Source organism: Geotrypetes seraphini, chromosome 18, assembly GCF_902459505.1.
Source record: "Geotrypetes seraphini chromosome 18, aGeoSer1.1, whole genome shotgun sequence".
NCBI lineage: Eukaryota > Metazoa > Chordata > Amphibia > Gymnophiona > Dermophiidae > Geotrypetes > Geotrypetes seraphini.
Window position 1 is genome coordinate 46,898,783 of NC_047101.1, and position 18,037 is coordinate 46,916,819.

Genomic DNA, 18,037 nt, shown 5'->3' on the forward strand with positions numbered 1-18,037 from the left:
TCTTAATCTGGTTCTCTCTGTTTTGGTGCGCTCGCCTTTCGAGCCCTTGGACGACTGTTCTTTGAAGGACCTTACTTTGAAGGCGGTCTTTTTGGTGGCCATTACTTCTGCTAGGCGTGTTTCTGAGCTGCAGGCTTTCTCTTGTAGGGCTCCCTTCTTGGAGTTTTCTAGGGAGCGGGTCGTCTTGCGGCCTGTTCCTTCCTTTCTGCCGAAGGTTGTTTCTCCTTTTCATGTCATTCAATCAGTGGTTCTCCCGGTCTTGGGTGGTCGGGAGGGCTCTTCTGAGCAACGGCAGCTGCGCAAGTTGGATGGCGGTCGGGTCCTTCGCTCTTATGTGCAGCGGACCCAGGAATTCCGGAAGTCCGATCATCTTTTTGTCCTCCTGGCGGGTCCTCGTCGGGGAGCTGGCGCTTCTAAGGCTGCTATTGCGCGCTGGATCAAGGAGACAATTGCTTCCGCTTATCTTCTGAAACAGCAGCCTGTTCCGGAGTTTCTCAAGGATCATTCCACTCGGGGTCAGGCGGCTTCTTGGGCTGAGTCGTCGCTTGTGCCTCCAGTGGATATTTGTAAGGCTGCGGTTTGGTCCTCCTTGCATTCCTTTGTTCGTCATTATCGGGTTGATGTGCAGGCACGTCGGGACGTGGTGTTCGGGGAGCGTGTACTGGTATCGGCCCTTCGGGGGTCCCGCCCGTGAGAGGGACTGCTTTGGTACGTCCCATTCGTAAAGTTAACCTCTACTGGTCTGGAGAGTGCTAAAGAAGGAGAAATTAGGTTCTTACCTGCTAATTTACTTTCTTTTAGCTTCTCCAGACCAGTAGAGGTCTCCACCCTGTCTGTTGTTGTTGTTCGGGCTGTTGCGCGGGCAGTTTTTTGTGTTTTGCTGCAGGTTCTAGTATTTTTCTAGGGCCGGGGAGATTTGAAGAACAGCGGCTGTGGCTCGGCTGGCTTAGCTGGCGAGCTGTGGGGACATTTTCCTTCGGGTATTTCTCCTCTGCATTTTTCCAACAGCATTTTTTGGGTATGTTAATTGTTACTCCTGTTCGGAGTATTGTGTTCTTTCTGTTTTCCAGTTCTTGGTTCTGCTTGGCTATTCGGCAGACTGAGGGAAATAGAGAAGAGGGGATAGGATATACTGTCCCACAGTTTTGTTTTCAGTCTCCACCTGCTGGTCATGATTAGATATATACCCATTCGTAAAGTTAACCTCTACTGGTCTGGAGAAGCTAAAAGAAAGTAAATTAGCAGGTAAAAACCTAATTTCTCCTTCATCACGGGTATTCTCTCAACTTTCAGACTCTTCCTCCAGACAACCCTCCAAAAGAGTCTGCTTCCAACCCCTCTCAGTCCTCCCTCCTTCTTCAGGAGGTCCAATCCCTTCTTCTTCTGAACGCCATAGAGGAAGTTCCTCTAGATCAGAGGGGGCAGGGCTTTTACTCCCGTTATTTTCTAGTTCCCAAAAAGACGGAAGACCTCAGACCTTTTTTGGATCTCAGGGACCTCAACAAGTGTTTGGTCAGGGAAAAGTTCAGAATGCTCTCTCTAGCCACACTTTATCCTCTTCTCACTCAGGACGACTGGCTATGCTCCCTCAACCTCAAAGAGGCATACACTCACATACCCATACATCAAAACTCCAGACGGTATCTCAGATTTCGGATCCATCACCGTCATTATCAATACCGACGGACCTCAATTGGGCGGACCGGTTTCTTTATGCCTTTCCTCCCCTTCCTCTCATGTTGCGGACATTGTTCAAGCTTCGGAGGGAGAAGGCCACCATGATACTCATCGCCCCACGGTGGCCACGGCAGCATTGGTTCTCCCTTCTACTTCAGCTCAGTTCAAAGGAACCCATACTGCTGCCAGTATTTCCTACTCTGCTTACTCAGCATCAGCAATCTCTGCTTCATCCCAACTTGCCATCTCTGCACCTGACAGCTTGGTTTCTCTCGGACTAACGACTACTTCTGCATCTCTCTCAGCCTGTTCGTTGCATTTTGGATGCCTCCAGGAAACCGTCCACTCTTCAATGTTACCAACAGAAGTGGACTCGCTTTTCTTCCTGGTGTCTTCTTCATTATCATAATCCCACTTCGCTCCCGGTGGAACAGCTGTTGGATTATTTGCTCTCTTTATCAGACTCAGGCCTCAAGTCTACCTCAATCAGAGTTCACCTCAGTGCCATTACTGCTTTTCATGAGCCCGTTCAAGGATAACCCTTAATGGCCCATCCTCTGGTTACCAGGTTCATGAGGGGTCTTTTCAATGTGAAACCACCTCTTAAGCCCCCTTCTATTACTTGGGATCTTAATGTGGTTCTCTCCTCTCTCATGAAGCCTCTGTTCGAACCATTGGCCATGGCTCATCTCAAGTTTCTCACTTGGAAAGTGGTCTTCCTCATTGCCCTCACCTCTGCCAGGAGGGTTAGTGAGTTGCATGCACTAGTGGCTGATCCACCTTTCACTGTTTTTTCACCATGACAAGGTAGTTCTAGGTACACATCCAAAGTTTCTCCCTAACGTTGTCTCTGCCTTTCACCTCAACCAATCTGTTGTCTTACCTGTATTCTTCCCCAAACCTCATTCTCATCCTGGGGAATAGGCTTTGCATACTTTGGACTGTAAGCGTGCTTTGGCTTATTATTTAGAGCGCACTAAGGCTCACAGATCATCTCCCCAAATTTTTCTATCTTTTGACCCCAATAAGTTGTGTCACCCCGTTTCTAAACGTACAATCTCCAATTGGCTTGTAGCTTGTATCTCGTTCTGTTATGCTCAGACAGGACTGCCCCTGAAAGGTTCTGTCACGGCCCATAAGGTTAGAGCTATGGCAGCGTCTGTGGCTTTCCTCAGATCCACGCCTATTGAGGAAATCTGCAAGGCTGCTACTTGGTCCTCAGTTCATACTTTCACATCTCATTATTGTCTGGATGCATTCTCCAGACGGGATGGATGATTCGGCCAATCTGTTTTACAAAATTTATTTTCTTAATGGCCAACCTTCCCTCCATCCCTCTTTTTGTTAGCTTGGAGGTCACCCATCAGTAAAGAATATGCTGCCTGCTTGTCCTGGGATAAAGCACAGCTACTTACCGTAACAGGTGTTATCCCAGGACAAGCAGGCAGCTATTCTTGACTGATGGGTGACGGCACCGACGGAGCCCCGGTACGGACAATTTTAGAGTGATTGCACTCTAAGAACTTAGAAAGTTCTGGTAGGCCGCACGCGCGAGTGCCTTCCCGCCCGACAGAGGCGCGCGGTCCCCAGTTTCTTAGTTTCCGCGGAGCTAAGAAGACGCTTCTCTCTCAACGGCCGTTGTGAGAGAATTTTTTGTAAACTTCCCGCTCGCGAAAACTTTTTGAGGAAATCTTATTTCCCTTCCTTTTTTCTTTAAAAAAAAACAAAAAAAAAAACATTTTTGTTTTTTGCCTTCTTTTCGGTTTTGCCCCGGCGGGGCCTTTAGCCACCATCAAGGCCTCGGCCTTCGATTTGGCTGAAGCCGTTTTTACATTCATGCCCCCACAACCCGGCTTCAAAAAGTGCCAGCGGTGTGCACGACCAATTTCACTAACTGATCCTCATAATTGGTGTCTCCAGTGTCTTGGTCCCGACCATCGAGCGTCAACCTGCACCCGCTGTGCAACTTTAAAAAAGAGAACTCTTAAAAATCGAGAGATTCAACAGAAATTATTGTTTGGTGCCGAAATGTCTGATTCTACACCGGCACCGACATCGGCACCGGCGCAGTCGGCACCCACATCATCGACACCACGCGATACCGCGGCGGTGTCGACTCCAGGTAAGCCGGCTAAGAAGCCTTCCCCGTTGGAGCGTCCTCCGGTCTCGATGGCAGCGAGTCCAATCCTGCCGACCTCGAGGCGCCCACGGAAGCGCTCCGCTCCAATAGAGGTGAGCCCCTCTACATCGGGATCCTCATCCTCGGAGCGTAGAGCGGCACCGCAGGTACCATTAAAGAAAAAGACGGTACCGGTGCCTTCCCTTGAGGAGCGTATAGCTGCTGTTCTGAAGGCGCAACTTAAAGAACAGTTACAGCACCTCCTGCCTTCAGCCCTGGCATCGAATTTACCGGTACCAGTCCGGTCTGAGCCACCGGTACCGATAGTAGACCGTCCTATTTTATCGACGTCCACTCTATCGGTACCGGTACAGTCGGTTTCCTCGGTCTCCATGCCGATTCTGGCGCCGGAGCCGAGAGCTCACCATCAAGCTGTACAGACTTCGGCTCCGGTGCGTACAGTGACATCTCCCGGTACCGAATCAGGCAAGTCGGGGAAGTCTCTTCGCAAGTCCCGGCATTTAGAGCCTTCCACTCCAGAGTCTCGAGACCGGAGTTTTCAGGTTCGAGACCCTGACTTATGGGGTGACTCGGAGGATCCTATTCTTTCGGAGGGAGAATGCTCTTCTGGTGATGAGGACCCGTCTGTTTTAGGAGCCTCCTCTAGACCAGAAGTGTCTTCCTTTTCTTCATTTTTGAAGGAAATGTGTGACTCTCTCTCCATTCCTTTGGAGGCTGAGTCAAAGAAATCCAAGGCTTTCCTTGACGCCTTGGACTTTGACCAGCCTCCAAAGGAATACCTTAAGTTACCTCTCCATGATATTTTGAGAGAGACGTTTTATAAGAATCTGGAATCTCCTTTAACTATTCCTGGAGCTCCTAGAAAGTTGGATTCCTTGTATAAGGTCATTCCTATCCCTGGGTTTGACAAGCCCCAACTACCTCATGAGTCCCTTTTAGTTGAGTCCACTTTAAAAAAGTCCAAAGGGGCTAGTGTATATGCCTCAGTCCCTCCTGGCAGAGAGGGCAAATCTATGGACAAGTTTGGTAAAAGGCTATACCAAAATGCTATGTTAGCAAATCGATCAGGAAATTATGCATTCCATTTCTCTTTCTATCTTAAGCAGCTAATACAAAATCTCACTGCTTTTGAGAAATATCTTCCTGATCGGAAAAAGTCTGCTTTCCACCACACTTGTTCATCTCTTTTACAGCTCTGAAAATTCATGGTAAGATCCATCTATGATACTTTCGAGCTGACCTCCAGAGCCACAGCCATGTCAGTGGCCATGCGAAGGCTAGCCTGGCTTCGTGTTTCAGAACTGGACGTTAATCACCAGGATAGGCTAGCCAATGCACCTTGCTTAGGGGATGAGCTGTTTGGAGATTCCATGGACTCCACTACTCAGAAACTATCGGCTCATGAGACCAGATGGGACACGCTTCTTAAAACTAAGAAGCCTCCACCAACCAGGCCCTTTCGTCCACAATCAACCTACCAACGTAGATTTGTGGCTCGTCCTCTGCCTCAAACTGCACAACAACCTAGACGTCAGAGGCAACAGCGACCAGCTGCTAGACAACCTCAGCAACAACAGCAGGTAAAACCTACACCTGCACAAAAGTCTACCCAACCCTTTTGACTTGGTTCTCCAGAACATAGCCAGTCTTCTTCCTTCTACCCAACTTCCACAGCCTATAGGAGGACGCCTTTCTTATTTCATAAGCCGTTGGGAACTTATCACGTCAGATCAGTGGGTTCTGAACATCATCCACCACGGCTACTCTCTCAACTTTCAGACTCTACCTCCTCCAAGTCAACCAAAAGAGTCTGCTTCGCACACTCAGTCTTTCCTTCTTCTCCAGGAGGTTCAATCCCTTCTCCTTTTGAACGCCATAGAGGAGGTTCCTCTAGATCAAAAGGGACAGGGATTCTACTCCCGTTACTTTTTAGTCCCCAAAAAAACAGGAGATCTCAGACCCATTCTAGATCTCCGCGATCTCAACAAATGTTTGGTCAAAGAAAAGTTCAAAATGCTTTCTCTAGCCACTCTTTATCCTCTTCTAAATCAAGGCGACTGGCTATGTTCTCTCGATCTCAAAGAAGCATACACTCATATACCGGTCAATCTGGCCTCCAGACAATACCTACGCTTCATGATCAATCGTTGTCATTACCAATACAAGGTGCTACCCTTCGGTCTTGCCTCCTCTCCGAGAGTATTCACCAAATGTCTGATTGTGGTGGCTGCCTTTCTACGATCTCACCACCTTCAGGTCTTTCCTTACCTGGACGACTGGTTAATCAAGGCCAATACATCTCAGACTGTTCTCCTGGCCACCAACCAAACCATCAGGTTTCTTCAACTTCTGGGGTTCGAGATCAATCTACCCAAATCTCATCTCATCCCCACTCAGAGACTTCAATTCATAGGAGCTGTCTTGGACACAATCCTCATGAGAGCGTTCCTGCCGTCCAACCGTCTTCAAACGCTTCAATCTCTATGTCAGCAGGTGCTTCCACAGCGTTCCATCACAGCAAAGCAAATGATGATTCTCTTGGGTCACATGGCCTCCACAGTTCATGTCACACCCCTCGCACGTCTTCACCTGCGCACTCCTCAATGGACACTAGCTACCCAGTGGTCCCAAGCGACGGATCCTTGCTCACGTCACATATCTGTGACATCATCTCTTCGTCAGTCTCTACAATGGTGGTTGGTATCCTCAAATCTATCCAGAGGTCTTCTGTTCCATCAACCTCCTCATCAACTAGTCATCACCACCGATGCATCCCCTTATGCATGGGGAGCTCATTTGAACGAGTTCCAAACTCAAAGTCTTTGGACTGCCCAGGAAAAGAAGCGTCACATCAATTTCCTGGAACTCAGAGCGATGCTTTATGCCCTCAAGGCCTTCCAGCATCTTCTCTTTCCTCAAGTTGTCCTGTTGTGCATAGACAATCAAGTTGCGATGTACTACATCAACAAACAGGGTGGGACGGGCTCCCGCCTCTTATGCCAGGAAGCCCAGAAGATCTGGACTTGGGCCATAAATCACCATCTATTCCTGAAAGCTATTTACATTCAGGGAGAGGAGAATTCCTTAGGACAAGCTCAGCAGAATTCTCCAGCCTCACGAATGGACAATCGATCCTGTAACTCTACAATCCATCTTCGCTCAATGGGGCACTCCTCAGATAGACCTCTTTGCAGCTCCTCACAATCATCAGCTGCCCCTATTCTGCTCCAGACTCTACTCTCCTCACCGTCTGGCAGCGGATGCTTTTCTCCTCGATTGGTCCAATCTGTTCCTGTACGCTTTCCCTCCTCTGCCTCTCATGTTGAGAACCTTATTCAAGCTCAAGAGGGATCAAGCAACCATGATTCTGATTGCTCCGAGGTGGCCCAGGCAACATTGGTTCTCCCTTCTACTTCAACTCAGTTCCAGGGAACCTTTTCTTCTGCCTCTGTATCCTTCTCTGCTTACTCAGCATCAGGAAACCCTTCTACATCCCAACCTACAGTCTCTGCACCTGACAGCTTGGTATCTCTCGGGCTGACTTCTCATGATACACTCTTGTCTCAGCCTGTTCGTTCAATTCTGGATGCCTCCAGGAAACCGGCCACTCTTCAATGTTACCATCAGAAGTGGACACGGTTTTCTTCATGGTGTCTTCTTCATCATTATGATCCCACTTCCCTTGCAGTGGAGACCTTGTTGGATTATCTCCTTTCTTTGTCAGACTCTGGCCTCAAGTCCACTTCAATCAGAGTCCATCTTAGTGCTATAGCAGCTTTTCATGAGCCAGTCCATGGAAAACTCCTCTCAGCTCATCCCTTGGTGTCCAGGTTCATGCGGGGTCTTTTTAATGTGAAACCACCTCTTAAAGCCCCTCCTGTTATCTGGGATCTTAATGTAGTTCTTTCCGCTTTAATGAAGCCTCCATTTGAACCCTTGGCTACCGCTTCTTTCAAGTTCCTCACTTGGAAGGTACTTTTCCTTATTGCTCTTACCTCTGCCAGGAGGGTCAGTGAGCTACATGCACTAGTGGCGGATCCACCTTTTACGGTCTTTCATCATGACAAGGTGGTTCTGCGTACACATCCAAAGTTTCTCCCGAAGGTTGTCTCTGAATTCCATCTCAACCAATCCATTGTTCTGCCTGTCTTCTTTCCGAAACCTCACTCTCATTCTGGAGAACAGGCTCTACATACTTTGGACTGTAAGAGGGCTCTGGCTTACTATTTAGACCGTACTAAGCCCCACAGATCATTCCCTCAACTCTTTCTGTCCTTTGATCCAAATAAATTGGGACGTCCTGTTTCTAAACGTACGTTGTCTAATTGGCTGGCAGCGTGCATTTCATTCTGTTATGCTCAGACCGGACTGACACTGAAAGGTTCTGTCACAGCCCATAAAGTCCGAGCTATGGCAGCATCTGTAGCTTTCCTCCGGTCCACGCCCATTGAGGAAATCTGCAAAGCTGCCACTTGGTCCTCAGTTCATACTTTTACATCTCATTATTGTCTGGACACATTTTCCAGACGGGATGGACACTTCGGCCAATCTGTTTTGCAAAATTTGTTTTCATAATAGCCAACCTTCCCTCCATCCCTCTTTTTGTTAGCTTGGAGGTCACCCATCAGTCAAGAATAGCTGCCTGCTTGTCCTGGGATAAAGCACAGTTACTTACCGTAACAGGTGTTATCCAGGGACAGCAGGCAGATATTCTTGCGTCCCTCCCTCCTCCCCGGGTTGGCTTCTTAGCTGGCTTATCATAACTGGGGACCGCGCGCCTCTGTCGGGCGGGAAGGCACTCGCGCGTGCGCGGTGCGGCCTACCAGAACTTTCTAAGTTCTTAGAGTGCAATCACTCTAAAATTGTCCGTACCGGGGCTCCGTCGGTGCCGTCACCCATCAGTCAAGAATATCTGCCTGCTGTCCCTGGATAACACCTGTTACGGTAAGTAACTGTGCTTTATCCAGGGACAGCAGGCAGATATTCTTATGTCCCACCCACCTCCCCGGGTTGGCTTCTTAGCTGGCTTAAATTAACTGGGGACCGCGCGCCTCTGTCGGGCGGGAAGGCACTCTCGCATGCACGGTGCGGCCTGCTAGAACTTTCCAAGTTCTTAGAGTGTAATCACTCTAAAATTGTCCGTACAGGGGCTCTGTCGGTGCCGTCACCCATCAGTAAAGAATATCTGCCTGCTGTCCCTGGATAACACCTGTTACGGTAAGTAACTGTGCTTTACCGTTAATGATATTTTCATCTTAGGAGGATGTTGGATGATATAGAGAATAGCCATTATCCCAGGACAAGCAGGCAGTTATTCTCACGTATGGGTGACGTCATCCGACAGAGCCCTGATGCGGACGCCTCACAAGCAGACTTGGTTGAAGAAACTAGAAGTTTCGAGTCGCCCGCACCGCGCATGCGCGAGTGCCTTCCCGCCCAGCGCGCGTCTCCTCAGTTCTTAGTTTTCCGCGGAGCCGAGAAGTTCGTCTTAATTCACTTTTGCATTCTCTCGACCGCGGTTGGTGGTGTTTTTCACAAATCGCTGTTTTATTTATTTTATTTGTATTTATCTAGTTTAAAAAAAAAAAATTTCGTCTTCCATCCGTTCTCCGGGATGGGCTGCTCAGCCGCAGCCCACGAGCTTCGACCTTGCAGCGGCTGCTTTTAGGCCTATGTCCCGGCCTGCTACAGGCTTTAAGAAGTGTAGCTAGTGTTGGCGTGCAATCTCTCTCATGGACCCTCATAGACGCTACCTCAAGTGTCTGGAGCCTAAACATCATCCCACGTCGTGCCTGCCTTGCCAAACACTTCAGCCTCGTGCTTTTAAGCGTCGTTGCATTCAAGTAGACAAGCTCTTCGAGATGGAGTCTTCGACTGATCTCTCGACTTCGAAGGCGTCTCCTGCTTCGACTTCCATCGAGCCTCCTGCGCCTCGCTTCTACCTTGAGCCTCATCAAGGCTTCCTCGTTTGCAGCGGCTCTTACTTCGACATCATCTGCTGTATCTTCCCCTGTTTCCTCAGGTCAGATAGCTCAGCAGTCTGTTCGCCGGTGGTGATTAAAGTGTCTAAGACTCCTAAGTCGAAGCACACTCGCACTACCTTGAAGGAACCTCCAGCCAAGGCAAGTGGACCGGTTTCAGATGCGGATCCCACCTTGCCGGCTTCTTTTCAGACCATTTTAGAGAAGCAGTTTCTTCAGTACCTTACCATTATGGGTCCTAAACTGCTTCCTATTATCCTGCCTGGGCTTCCAGCAACCCCCTGTGAGGTCGAGCCGCCTCCTATGCCCCGGTTGGAGCCTCATTCTTTTCAGGGAGCAGAGTCTCTGCGAGTGTCTGGTCTGCCTCCTAAGCACGAAAGGCAAGGAGTAGTTTCTTTGCGAGTGCATCAACAGGATTCCTCACACTCTCAGCAAGGAGCAGAGTCTTTGCGAGTGCATCGAGGTTCCTCCTCCAAGCCTCTGGAGCTTCGATTTACAGCCTCTAGCCCTATTCATACATTGGCATCGGCTGCTTCCATCTCCGAGGCAAAATCTCCTCAATCCTCGAGGTCTGGTTCTAGACACAGTTCTCACCATCGTTCGAGACCTTCATCGAGGCATTCTTCACGGCATCGTTCCTCGCAGGATATTACATCTTCCTTGAAGCCTCGTTCTACTCCGACCTCAACCAGACCACCGACTCCTCGTTCCAGGTCTCCGATGCCAGACCTCGAGGATATCCCGGCCTTAATTGCTTTGACCAAGTCACCAGGTTCCTATGAGACTTTTTTCCATGCCGAAGCTTCTTCTTTGACACATGCTGCCTCGACGTCCTCAAGTCCTTCTTGAGACAAGGCCTCGCTGGACCAGCTGTCTTTGTCATCTTTCCTACAACAGATGGCTGTAGATTTGGATATTAAATTGGATACTGGCTCCAAATATTCTAAGGAATATCTTGAAGTCATGCGTCTCCCTCGGCCTCCGGCAGAGAGTCTCAAGCTTCCACTTCACAAGCTTTTGGACCAGACTTTTACTCGATGCATGGAGACTCCATTTTCCATATCAGCAGTTCCTGGAAAATTGGACTTGAGGTATAAGACTGCATTACAAGGGATTTGACACTCACAGTTATCTCATCAATCCCTACTAGTTGAATCTTCCTTGAAGAGATCCCATCCTTCCAAGGTCTATGTTACAGTCCCCCCTGGCAGGGAGGGGAAGACTATGGACAAATTTGGACGTCGCATCTACCAGAATTCTATGATGTCCTTAATTATAATTTTTATTTCATTACTTATTTTGAATTTCTTCTTTCTCTACTGCCGAAATTTTTGACTTACTTGAATAATCATGTGCATTTTGAGTTTCAAGAAGTCATTGCTTCTTTTTCTCAGTTGCGTCTCCATCTCCTGCAATCATCTTACGATGCCTTTGAGTTATCTGCCCGAGCAGCTGCTTGCTCTGTGGCTATGCGTTGTCTTGCATGGCTTCGTACCATTGACATGGGCCCTAATCTTCAAGACCGCCTGGCTAATATTCCTTGTCAAGGCACCAACCTTTTTGATGAGTCCATCGAGGCAGCCACTAAAAAATTATCTGACCAAGAAAAATCATTTGCTTCAATTGTCAGGCCTAAGCCTAAGCCAACACCTGCCAAGCCTGCACGTCTGGCTATTATCTATCAAAGGCGTTTTGCTCCAAAGCCAGCTCCTTATACTTGCTATCCTCTGAAGAAGCAGCCACCTCAGAAGCAACAGAAATCACAACCTTCTGCTGCACCTAAGGCTTCTCAGCCTTTTTGACTGTTTACAACAGAGCATAACCTCCACCGTAGTGGGTAGTGGTGAATGGCACCCCCTCCGAAATGTCAGAGGTGATAAGTGGAGTGCCACAGGGCTCCGTACTGGGCCCGATCTTGTTCAACATCTATGTAAGAGACTTGACAGAAGGGCTCCGAGGTAGAATAACATTATTCGCCGATGATGCCAAACTAAGCAATGTGGTGAGCAAAAGCACAACAGACAAAATTTCAATGGCAGACGATATGATACATGACCTACTTCTACTGGAGCGCTGGTCTAGGTCCTGGCAACTCAGTTTCAATGCCAAAAAATGCAAAGTCATGCACCTGGGAAGCCGCAATCCGTGCAAGGTTTACACCCTAAATGGCGAGATCCTGACAAGAACTGAAGCAGAAAGAGACTTAGGGGTGATTGTCAGGGAAGACATGAAATCTGCAAACCAAGTGGAGCAAGCTTCATCCAAAGCAAGGCAAATCATAGGTTGCATACGCAGGAGTTTCGTCAGCCGTAAACCGGAAGTCATTATGGCACTGTATAGATTATTAGGATTATTATTAGGATTTTATATACCGCCTATCAAGGTTATCTAAGCGGTTTTTACAATCAGGTACTCAAGCATCTTCCCTCTCTGTCCCGGTGGGCTCACAATCTATCTAACGTACCTGGGGCTATGGAGGATTAAGTGACTTGCCCAGGGTCACAAGGAGCAGCGCGGGGTTTGAACCCACAACCCCAGGGTGCTGAGGCTGTAGATCCAACCACTGCACCACACACTCCCCATGGTCCATGATCCATGGTGAGACCGCACCTGGAGTACTGTGTGCAATTCTGGAGGCCGCATTACTGCAAGGATGTGCTGAGACTGGAATCGGTCCAGAGAATGGCTACCAGGATGGTCTCGGGACTCAAAGAGCTCCCATACGAGGAGCGGTTAGGGAAGTTGCAGCTCTACTCGAGGAACATAGAGAGAGGGGAGATATGATCGAGACATTCAAGTATCTCACGGGCCGCATCGAGGTGGAGGAAGATATCTTCTTTTTCAAGGGTCCCGCGGCAACAAGGGGGCATCTGTGGAAAATCAGGGGCAGGAAACTGCACGGTGACACTAGGAAGTTCTTCTTCACTGAAAGGGTGGTTGATCGCTGAAATAGTCTTCCACTTCAGGTTATTGAGGCCAGCAGCATGCCAGATTTTAAGGCCAGATGGGATAGACATGTGGAATCTATCCGCAAAGATAGATAGGGAGGGTCATTAGAGTGGGCAGACTTGATGGGCCGTGGCCCTTATCTGCCATCTATTTCTATGTTTCTATGTTCTGTCTCTATCCCTTTCCCCCTATAGGAGGTCGTCTCCATCATTTTTACAACAGATGGACCTTAATTACATCAGACCTCTGGGTACTTACCATCATCAGAGAAGGATACTCTCTTCATTTCACTCAAAGATCCACCGGAGTTTCCTCCAAGAGAGTATCCTTCCAATCCATCCCAGACCACCCTTCTTCTTCAGGAAGCTCAAGCTCTGCATCGTCTCCATCGAACCAGTTCCCTTGGAACAGCAGAACCAGGAGGTTTTACTCCCGTTACTTCCTTGTTCCGAAGAAGACGGGCGATCTGCGACCCATTCTGGATCTCGGGGCTCAACAAATCAAGGAAAAATTTCGAATTTTGTCCCTGGCATCCCTTTATCCCCTTTTTGAGCAGAACGATTGGTTATGTTCTCTGGATCTCAAGGAGGCCTACACTCATATTCCCATCCATCCGGCCTCCCATCAATACCTCAGATTTCGGGTGGGGAATCTGCACTACCAATACAGAGTTCTATCCTTCGGCCTGGCCTCGTCTCCCAGAGTGTTCACCAAGTGCCTGGTAGTAGTAGCAGCAGCTCTACGGAATCATGGTCTTCAGGTATTTCCCTACCTCAACAACTGGCTTATCAAAGATTCCACATCTCAAGGGGTTATTGTAGCGACCCAACGGACTACCTGGTTCCTACCAAGTTTGGGATTCGAAATCAACTTTCCCAAATCTCAACTTCAGCCCTCTCAAAATCTACAGTTCATTGGGGCTGTTCTGGACACTGTCCAACTCAGAGCATTCCTTCCGCACCAACGCCTGGAAGCTCTTCTTCAACTCTGTCACACTGTGTCTTCCCGCTCTTCCATCTCAGCGAGACACATGATGGTGCTTCTGGGTCACATGGCCTCCACAGTACACGTGACTCCTTTTGCCAGAATTCACCTCAGAATTCCTCAATGGAGCCTGGCATCTCTTTCTCGACACATTCCTCTTTGAAGAAGTCTCTCCATTGGTGGATGCTCTCTTCCAATCTTTCCAGAGGCTTGCTTTTTCAAATGCCCCCTCATCAGAAGGTCATCACGACAGACTTGTCGATCTACGCTTGGGGCGCTTATCTCGATGGTCTCCGCACTCAAGGCCTCTGGACCAGTACGGATCGTCAGTGTCATATCAATCAGTTGGAACTCAGAGCTATCCTCAAAGCTCTCCACGCTTTTCAACATTTCCATCACAACACAGTAGTCCTCGTCCGCACGGACAACCAAGTCGCCATGTATTATGTCAACAAACGGGGAGGGACAGGATCTGCCTCCCTTTGTCAAGAAGCTCTGGAGGTTTGGGACTGGGCGATCCATCAACACCTTCCTCAAAGCTGTCTACATTCAAGGGGCTCAGAATTGCTTGGCGGACAACTTGAGTTGTCTCCTGTAACCTTACGAATGGACTCTCCATTCCTCGTCTCTTCATCACATTTTCTCACAGTGGGGAACACCTCAGATAGACCTCTTTGCAGCTCCCCACAACTACAAACTGCCTCAGTTTTGCTCCAGGATATACTCTCCTCACTGCCTCGAGGCAGATGCTTTTCTTCTGGAATGGACGAATCTGTTCCTCTACGCATTTCCTCCATTCCCTCTCATTCTCAAGACTCTAGTCAAATTGAAGAACGATCATGCCACCATGATTCTAATCGCTCCTCGGTGGCCAAGACAACCATGGTACTCCCTTCTAATTCAACTCAGCAGCAGGGAGCCATACCTTCTACCAGTTTTTCCTTCTTTGCTTACACAGAGTCAAGGATCTCTGCTTCATCCCAACCTGCAGTCTCTGCACCTGACAGCCTGGTACCTCTCAACATAACGCCTCTTCAGTTTTCTCGATCTGTAAGAGATGTTTTAGAAGCTTCTAGAAAGCTTACCACTCGATAATGCTATCACCAAAAATGGACTAGATTTTCTACCTGGTGTTTTTCTCATCATAAGGAGCCTCAACATTCCTCCTTATCTTCTGTTTTAGATTATCTTTTGCACCTATCCAACTCTGGCCTCAAGTCTACATCCATACGAGTCCATCTTAGTGCAATTGCAGATTTTCATAAGCCTATTGAAGGGAAACTCCTCTCTGCTCATCAGGTGGTTTCCAGATTCATGAAAAGACTTTTCAATGTCAAACCACCTCCTATGGTTTGGGACCTCAATGTTGTCCTTTCTCAACTCATGAAGCCTCCATTTGAGCCAATTGATAAGGCTCATCTGAAGTATCTCACTTGGAAAGTAGTGTTTCTCATTGCCCTCACTTCAGCTCGACGAGTCAGTGAGCTACAAGCTTTAGTTACTGATCCACCCTTCACTGTTCCATCATGACAAGGTGGTTCTTCGTACTCATCCGAAATTCCTACCTAAAGTAGTCTCAGAATTTCAACTCAACCAATCCATTGTACTTCCAGTGTTTTTTCAAAAACCTCATTCTCACCCTGGAGAATCAGCTCTTCATACTCTGGACTGTAAACGTGCTTTGGTCTTCTACTTGGAACGCACCAAATCACACAGAACTGCTCCTCAACTTTTTGTCTCTTTCGATCCAAATAAGTTGGGACATCCAATTTCTAAACGCACCATCTCCAACTGGATGGCGGCTTGTACCTCTTTCTGCTATGCCCAGGCTGGATTACCACTTCACAGTAAAGTCACAGCCCATAAAGTCAGAGCAATGGCAGCTTCTGTAGCTTTCCTCAGATCGACACTTATTGAGGAAATTTGCAAGGCTGCTACTTGGTCCTTGGTTCATACCTTCGCTTCTCATTATTATCTGGATACTTTCTCCAGACGGGATGAACAGTTTGGCCAAACCGTATTACAAAATTTATTCTCCTAAGTTGCCAACACTCCCACCATCCCATTTTGGTTAGCTTGGAGGTCACCCATACGTGAGAGAATACCTGCCTGCTTGTCCTGGGATAAAGCACAGTTAGTTACCGTAACAGGTGTTATTCAGGGACAGCAGGCAGCTATTCTCACAACCCACCCACCTCCCCTGGCTGGCTTCTCTGCTAGCTATCTGAACTGAGGAGACGCGCCCTGTGCACTGGGCGGGAAGGCACTCGCACATGCGCGGTGCGGGCGACTCGAAACTTCTAGTTTCTTCAAGCAAGTCTGCTTGTGAGGCATCCGCATTGGGGCTCTGTCGGATGATGTCACCCATACGTGAGAATAACTGCCTGCTGTCTCTGGATAACATTTGTTACGGTAAGTAACTGTGCTTTCTCTGCACTCTTCGAGAGATTATAAGCACAGCCTGCTCAAACGTTCTTCATATGGGATATTTTTTAGTCCTGAGACCAACCTAGTGGCCATTCGCTAAATCGACTCCATTCACTTCACATCATTTTGATAATGTGGCCTCCAAAACTGAACACAGTACTCCAGGTGAGGTCTCACCATCGATCTGTACAACGGCAGTATAACTTCAGGCTTTTGACTGATAAAGCTCCTTCTGATGCAGCCCAGCATCTGTCTTAGCTTTTGCTGTAGCTTTCTCCACCTAATTCGCAGCTTTCATATCTTCCCAGATGATTACTCCCAAATCCCGTTGCGCTACAGTTCTGGCTAGGTTTTCACTGTTCAAGGTATATGTTCTGCATGGATTTCTGCTAATGTAATGAATAATCAAATAAAGAATTAAAGAAAGTGGAAGCCAGAAACTGGGACCAACAAAAATTAAAGACCAGACTAAGGGAGAAAAATGAATTTATTTTCTATTTATTAATGATGCCTTAAAGAACTGAATCAAATCATACTTTCTGGCCAAATCGTATAATACTAGTTCTCGCTGTAGCAAAAGAGAAGCAGTGCTAAGGAAAGATGTGTATTCTAGAATAACTGAATTGTTTTGACTGCTCTTGATGGTGTAGCAGCACTGCTATGTGATACCAAGTTGAAAGATTTAGAGACCTACCGTATATACTTGAATATGTCTATCCGAAACTCTATTTTCCCCCAAAAAGGAGGAAAAATGGTTGACTTGAATATGTTGGGCGACTTAATATTCAAGTGCCCTGCCAGGCTCTGCACCCATCCCCCTTCCCTCCATCCCCTGCCAGTCTCTGCACCGAGCCCCTTCCCTACCAGGTCTGCACCTAGCCCCCTCCATCCCCTCTCAGGCTCTGCACCCAGCCCCCCTCCTTACCAGGCTCTTCACCCTGTGTCCCCCTCCCTGCCCTGTCCATCGTACCTCCTCTGCTGATCCCTGGTTGTCCAGAGGTTCAGTGGGCAGGAGTGAGCTTTCTGTGTTCCCGCCCCACTGCTAACCGGTCGGTGGCTGCCACGAGTTCTGGTTTCTTTAGCCGTTGAGCAGCACCGAGCAGGAGCACGCTTTAGTGCTGCTGCTGCTTGGTGCTGAGTGTTTTCCTGACTGGCTCCCACGAATTCTCAGCCAAAACACACTCCTGTTCAGTGCTGCTCAGCAGCTGAAGAAACCAGAACTCACGGCAGCCACCGTCCGACCAGGTTAGCACGGGACAGGAGCACAGAAAGTTTGCTCCTGCCTGCTGCTCCTCTGGACCATCAGGGATTGGCAGAGGAGGTATGATGGGCAGGACAGGGAGCGGGGGCAGGGTGCAGAGCCTGGCGGCAGCCTGCAATAAGTCTGGGAGGAGGGCGTTGACCCAAATATATACCGGAACCCCTATTTTTGGGCCAATTTGTCCCCAAAATCCTGGTTTATATTTGAGTATATACGGTATGTACAAAACTTTTTTTTCACCTCTTGTTTCTAGAAGTAAGCTCAGAACTTGTGAATGAAGTAGGGAGACTGCAGCAGTAGGAGTTGCTATGATGGGAAAGTGGTGGAATTTACCTTTGGGAAGGTTGTTTTGGGAGGTTCAATGACGTCAGAAAGGAACACTCAGCTCTTCCATCACTAAAAAGTTCTCAATCTTATGTGGTGTGTAATATTGTGTGAGCATGTTTTTCTGAGTGACAGGGAAAAGGGACTGTAAGAAAGGAATAGCAGGAAAGGAAGAGAGACAGACATAAGAGAATGTTTCCTTGCAATTAAAGTTTTTTGTTTTTTTTAAATTTAAATTTAATACATTTACAATATCATGAAGATATCAAGGAAAAAAAGGGTTACCATACAGGT

General features: G+C 48.1%; 1 protein-coding gene across 1 annotated transcript in view; it reads left to right on the forward strand.

Moving 5' to 3' along the window:
• The window catches only part of CANX (calnexin), a 280,620-nt gene that overhangs the window by 210,509 nt on the left and 52,074 nt on the right, over positions 1-18,037 (forward strand).